Source organism: Euprymna scolopes, chromosome 33 (assembly GCF_053919585.1).
Source record: "Euprymna scolopes isolate OS-2025 chromosome 33, ASM5391958v1, whole genome shotgun sequence".
In the NCBI taxonomy this organism is placed as follows: domain Eukaryota; kingdom Metazoa; phylum Mollusca; class Cephalopoda; order Sepiida; family Sepiolidae; genus Euprymna; species Euprymna scolopes.
The window spans coordinates 27,618,872-27,625,399 of NC_136514.1; positions in this window are offsets into that span (position 1 = coordinate 27,618,872).

Genomic DNA, 6,528 nt, shown 5'->3' on the forward strand with positions numbered 1-6,528 from the left:
TTTTGGTTGGTGATGTAGAATAGTCGGCGATTTCCTTTTTTGGTTTTATCAAGAAATACCGAGCCCCAATGTTTAACTGCGGAAGTGACTCTATAATTGTTTAAAGGAAAAGAAGAAAAAAAGAATTTTTTTTTTTTTATTAGGTAGAGAACTGTTAATCAATATAATAAAGAATGTTTCTGAATTTGTTTTGCCATGAGGGTTGTCTTTTTTTATGCGCATAATGCGATTAATTGTTTGAGAGGCTGAATAGCTGCTGTTGCTCAAGTTAAATTGATTTTGTTTTTGTATTCATATGCTTTGTGTTGTTTGTCATTTAAATTTTTCCACAGTTTTCAAATTGTTTCCGGCCTTACGTTTCTGAATTTTTTTTAGATGAGGATTGATTATTCATATTATTTAGACTACTGCTCTCATCTTAAGTGTTATGTTCCTAACATTTCGATCGATATGACCTCTGACCTTCTTCAGGTGTGTTTTAGTCGAACTCGTGGATCTGCATGAAATTTCAAATGAAACTCTTTATTTAATCCAGGGAGATAACATGCTCTCTTTCCATCAGTCATCAAGGCTGGGTAGAAATCCTAAGTAATTCACAATCGTATTTTTTGAGCATCACCCGCACTGAGGATTGAACCTTCAATCGACAGAAGAGCGTAACTTACAACCGGATTTTACCAAGTACGCTATCCTTTATGTCACGGATTCTTACATCAATGAAAATGTTGTGAAAATATCACTCAAGATGAGAACTGTAGTCTGAAGAATTTAAATAATAAGTATAATAAAGTAATGTCAATTTCTGTATGGTGATTCAAAATCAATCAGTAATTCTTGCTAAGATATATGGCGATAGTATTATTTCCTAGTTTAATCGCCAAACTTATATTTCGATATTATTGTTGTCAAACTTTATATTTTGTGTTTTTGCCATCAGCAACTGACGTATTCTCAAATAATTATTAAGTAAAGCAATTAAAAAGATACACTGAGGGCATTGCTTAGGCTGCTGCAAAGAAGGTGGACTCTCTCTGCCATGCTAGAAAGTAACTTACACCTGAGAGTATCCTGTATCTCTACAAAACCACCATTCGCCCATGTATGGAGTATTGTTGCCACATTTGGATTGATGCATCTGCTACTAGTTTTTCACTCTTAGACAGGGTTCAAAAGAGAGTCATCAACCTAATGTCCTGCACTGTCAGCCAGGCTTTAATCTTTGTCCTATCAATGTAATGTTGCATCACGCTGCCTGTTTTACAAGTATTTTAATGGTAGGTGCTCCAACGAACTACAAGTGCTTGTACCCCCCCCCCCCCCAACGTAAATACCTCTGTAGAGAGAAGGGACATCGAGCGGCCTCTGAATTCATGATGGTGATGAAAACATAAGTTGAAACTCCTTTCCCTAACAAGAAAAACAAAAAAGGCATCAGCAAATAGCAACAACTCGGGAACAAATTCTAAAATTTTAAATAATAAGTTTTATTTAACCAGAAATCGTTTATTTTTGTATATGGGATATATGCAAGTTATAGTCATCTTTGAATGTTCGAGATCTCCCCATGAGCACTAAATTAAAAAGATTGAAGTCCATTAATAACACGGAAAAATGTGCATTTTTATAAGATGAAAGTTCAGAATTATGATTTAAGTGAAAAAATAACAATGCGTATATTTTTCTTCTCTTCTGCTCCTCCTTCACGCCAAAATGAAGAAAAAAAAAAATCATGCACCGGACTTCCTACCCTGATGAAGCTATTTTTAGCGAAATATTGGACTTACAACAACAACAAAAAAGTAAATAAAAATGATTTTATCATTATTTCTGACACTTCAAAGCTTTCTAATTTCTCATTTTAATTTTATTCAAAATAAGTATCTTCTAAAAGTGTGTGACCATCTTTTACTTTAAACTTCCTGCTCAAAACTTTTACTTTGAAAAAATAGTACTTGTGTAATTGTAGGGGTATTTGCTGGAAGTCTTTTGTGACTGAGGGAATCATTATGGTCAACATATTTTATGACAAAATGCCGCAAATTAAGGTATACCAAGAAGGTAAGAGTTTTCCAAGGAAAATATATTCCTCTTTGTTGCATGCATGAGTTTCATTAGTAAAGGATTGAGTACTTTATCCATTGCAATTTAAACATACTATTCTTAGCGGTGTGGTTTTAACGTCTTTCGGACGGAGTCAGGCGCAAATGATAATTATGGACGGCGACAATGGTGACTCACAGAAACGCTGTCTAGACTGGTTTGTTTTTTGGCATCACAGCACTTTCATACAGGCTTTCTAGAATATTCCAACCCGTTCACTGTCTACATAGGTAAATAGACAAAAATAGTCCCACAGATTTGTGTGTAAAAGGAATGCATCACAGCTACGTCTCTACGTGCTGATAGAATTGCATGGACGAATGATGACAAAATCTAATTGTTCCTGAAATTAATAAATTCCATCCGAATAGATTTTTCTGATTATGTGATGAGCGACTTGATTTAGCTGGTCACTACACCCCTGGCAAACCCGACCAGCAGCTAGATTCCACCCCTACACAGTAGAGATCCCTAGATACTAGAAAGCCTTTTATTCTAATAGCTTTTCCCTTAGACTGCTAGACTTTGGAATTCCCTTCCGGATCCCTGCTTCCCTGACTGTACTGACATTCAGAAGTTCAAAGGTAATGTGAACAGACATCTTGCTGCTCAACTCTCAACATAGTATCCCAGCAAATTATGTTCCAGATAGTAGCCACCTACATCAAAGTGGCACTGATCTTTGGTTGGGATGAAAATGCAATAAAAAAAAAACAATTGAACTCAAATGTAAGTCTCATATAGTAACCTCATACAACAAAGTGACACTGATCCTTGGTTGGGATGAAAATGCAGTAAAAAATAAAAAACAACAAAACAAAAAAACAATTGAACTCAAATGTAAGTCTCATATAGTAACCTCCTACAACAAAGTGGCACTGATCCTTGGTTGGGATGAAAATGCAATAAAAAAAAACAAAAAAAACAAAAAAACAATTGCATTCCAATGTAAATCAAGCGAGAACATGAATTATGGACGAGGTGATTCACCATTTCTCATTTCTGACAATAAAAATTCGTTGCCCATTGATAAACATTTAATTAAATTCCAATTTATGAAATGTCATCTCAACAAGTGTGGCGTCCAGTTAATCAATATGTTATTTCAAACTATGTGTATTTTTTAGATGCTTCATCACAACCAGAGGGCACTTTTCTGCTCCTAATGGTTGCACCCAAGGCACAGAGCTACCCCCTCCCCCTTTGGGTCAACACTGCGTATTAATCTACAATTTTCATATCAAAATTTTATAATAATATCTTCTTTCAGAAATGTATTAATTATGGATGTATCGATTATCAAATTGGCTGATTACCGATTACCGATTGGCCTTTGATAATTGTCCGATTACTGATTAAGCGGCTAATTAATACATTTTCTAATGTCGATTTATCAGTAAATTTTGTTGTCATAAATGATACTAATATTAATTATATTGGAAAGAAAGACAAGTTAACTCATTCTTTTGCTTGCCAGTGAAAATTTATCGATAAGTGTCGATAAGGAGAGGTGTGGTTGGGAATTTCACAAACCCTGCTACACAATTACATGCGCAGTTGCCCTTACAGGGGTTATCCTTTGTCTTTCGAGACTGAACGGAATCATCGATCATCGATCGACTACAAGAAGGTTGCCAACACCCTAAGTTTTGTGGAACGAACTAGATTTGAACTTGGGACACACAGGGATGTACCGATTATTAAATTGGCCGATTAATAGGCCTTTAATAATTGGCCGATTACCCATTAATCGGCCAGTGAATAGCTTTTCTAATGCCGATTTATCAGAAAATTTTGTTATCATAAATGATACTAATATTGTAAACTCCTTCTTTTGTTTGCAAGTGAAAATTATCGAACAGACCTGCATTGTCTACACCATATTAGCATTCTTCATCAGTCATACTCTAGTCCCTCATTTTAGGACCTGTACTACCATTACATATATATTTTTATTTTTCTGGTTTAGATAATGTATATTTTATTGAAATAAATTACTAATTAGATATCAGACATAATTAATTTAAATACATAAAAAATTAACTAAATTAACCTTCAACCATTATGGCAACAAGTTTCTGCTGGAAGTATTTTGATGGCAATGCCAAGAATAAGAATAAAGCTATTTGCAAATTATGTCAAACAATCACATCAAAGGGTGGCAAATCAGCAAAAACTTTTACAATGACAAATATGTTAAACCATCTTAGAAATGTTCATTCAAAAGAAGCAAAAGTTGCAAATAAGAAAAAGAAGCAATGAATATTCAGGGACATACATTCCAGAAACAAGTGGCAGCAACTACGAGCCTCCAATGAAACACCAAACTACTATAGAATCGATATTGGCTAAAAAGAAAGTTTGGGATATTAATGATCACAGGTCACAAGAGATCCATTATCTGAGAAGAGAAATTATTGCTGTTGATATCAAAACATATTCTGTAACATCTGAGGTTGGATTTAATAGGCTTGTTGCAAAACTTTGTTAAAATTCCAGCATTCCATCAAAAACGTACTTCATCTCTTCTTCTCTTCTATCTTCTATATATAAATAAAATGAACTCATTTTTTCCCGTCGGATTTTGACATTAATAGGATTAAAAATCAAGATATTTCATGCAAATATAATATGCACAAACGGCAGAACAATATCTGAGGTGTGTTATAAGCTTATTATTTCTCAAATTCCTCGATAATCTTAGATTTCTATACTTTTTCTGCTGAGAAGTCACGGCCAAAATCGGTTAAGATCAATGGAAGTGGTAAAATATTTTCTCTCTAATAAATTCCTCCTCCCCCTGCCACCACTTAACACCGTTTGGGGATCGTTCACAAGGAACAGTTGAGAAGAGAACACCGGTTTGGCTTCGTAGTTCTTTCATGTGAAGTTATTTAAAATCACTAAACTAAGCTGTAGTGCTCTGTGGCGTAGTGGTTAGCGTGCTGGGCAATTCACATTATATTTTCACGTTCGCGCCGACCTACCGTAGTCGTTTTTTGTTTTTGTTTTTTTTTTCCTAAACAACTGGAATGGACTTTTCTTGGTGGCCGACCTGTTAACGTTGCAGATGTTTTTTTTTTTTTTTTTTTTTTTTTTCACACTTTATTTTCCTACTTTTACTCATGACTCCGGGTTTGATCCTTCCTACTTACCTACCATAACATTTTTTAAAACTCCCCCCCCCCGTCCCGGAAACAAACACTCGGGCAACGCCGGGTACCCCCGCTAGTTGCAAAATAATTTTCGATTATATTTACAAAAGTAAAACAAAAATTCAACAAAAATTAGTAACATTTCATGAACTACAGACATTTGGAGAGCTGCAACAAATAATGATCCTTTTCTAAGTGTGACAGGTCATAGGTTTTCAAATGACTTTAAACACTGCAGAGCTGTGCTTAGAGTAGTGTGCAATGTTCTAGATGAGTATAAACGCTTCAATAAAATTTTCTTAGTTTTGCGGGATTCAGGAACAAATATAGTTGCTAATGTCAGAGAATGTGATTTAGACTAACTATCATACATCATAAAAAATATTAAAAAAGCACGTCCATAAAGCATAAAACCGTTGGGTCTGATATCTGTCAATGAAATAGAAATCCTTCTAGACTGAGGTATTTTTTATGTGTTTTTATGAAAATGGTTGATTAGTTAAGAACTGACGCCCTGCTAATAAAAACATGTCAAAAAGCATGTCAGTTAATGTTTAAACAAAATATGCATGATGGCCAAAAAGTGTACTCACTCACCCTAAAAAAAAAAAAAAAAAAAAAAAAATGAAAGCAATAAATAAAAAATTTTTTATGGATGAAATTGTTGCTGTGGAATGATCTTGAATTGAAACTCGCAGAGCCAGGTTCCTAGCCTATGCAAGGAAGGGAAAATATATTATTATTATTATTATTATTATTATTATTATTATTATTATTGGCTCACATGGAGCTTTCACACACGTCAACAACCGATCTGATTGGAAACCTGCGGTGTTCTCTGGAAGCTGAGTGACAACAAGTCTCCCCAGACGTCCAGCTCTCTCCACCTTCGATAGCATTTGCAAATAAATTTGCGCCGTCGCAACAGCCATTTACCATTGATTTCTCGCTGGCAGTGGCCATTGGTTTATACTGGAATTTGAGTGGCACTAAGCCTCCCCAAGGTCCCAGTTCTCTTCGCACTTGTCTAGCGGAGGTCTGGTCAGTGCTCTCTCCTCGGTCTTTCCATCCTCCTTGACCCTTCTCGGCTCTTTGGTATCACTTATTATTATTATTATTATTATTATTATTATTATTATTATAGTAGTAGTAGTAGTAGTAGTAGTAGTAGTAGTAGCAGCAGCAACGATAACAACAATAAGAAGTCCCCCAAGGAAAGGAAAGCAATGAATAAAAAATGCTTACACATGAAATAATAATAATAGCAATAGTA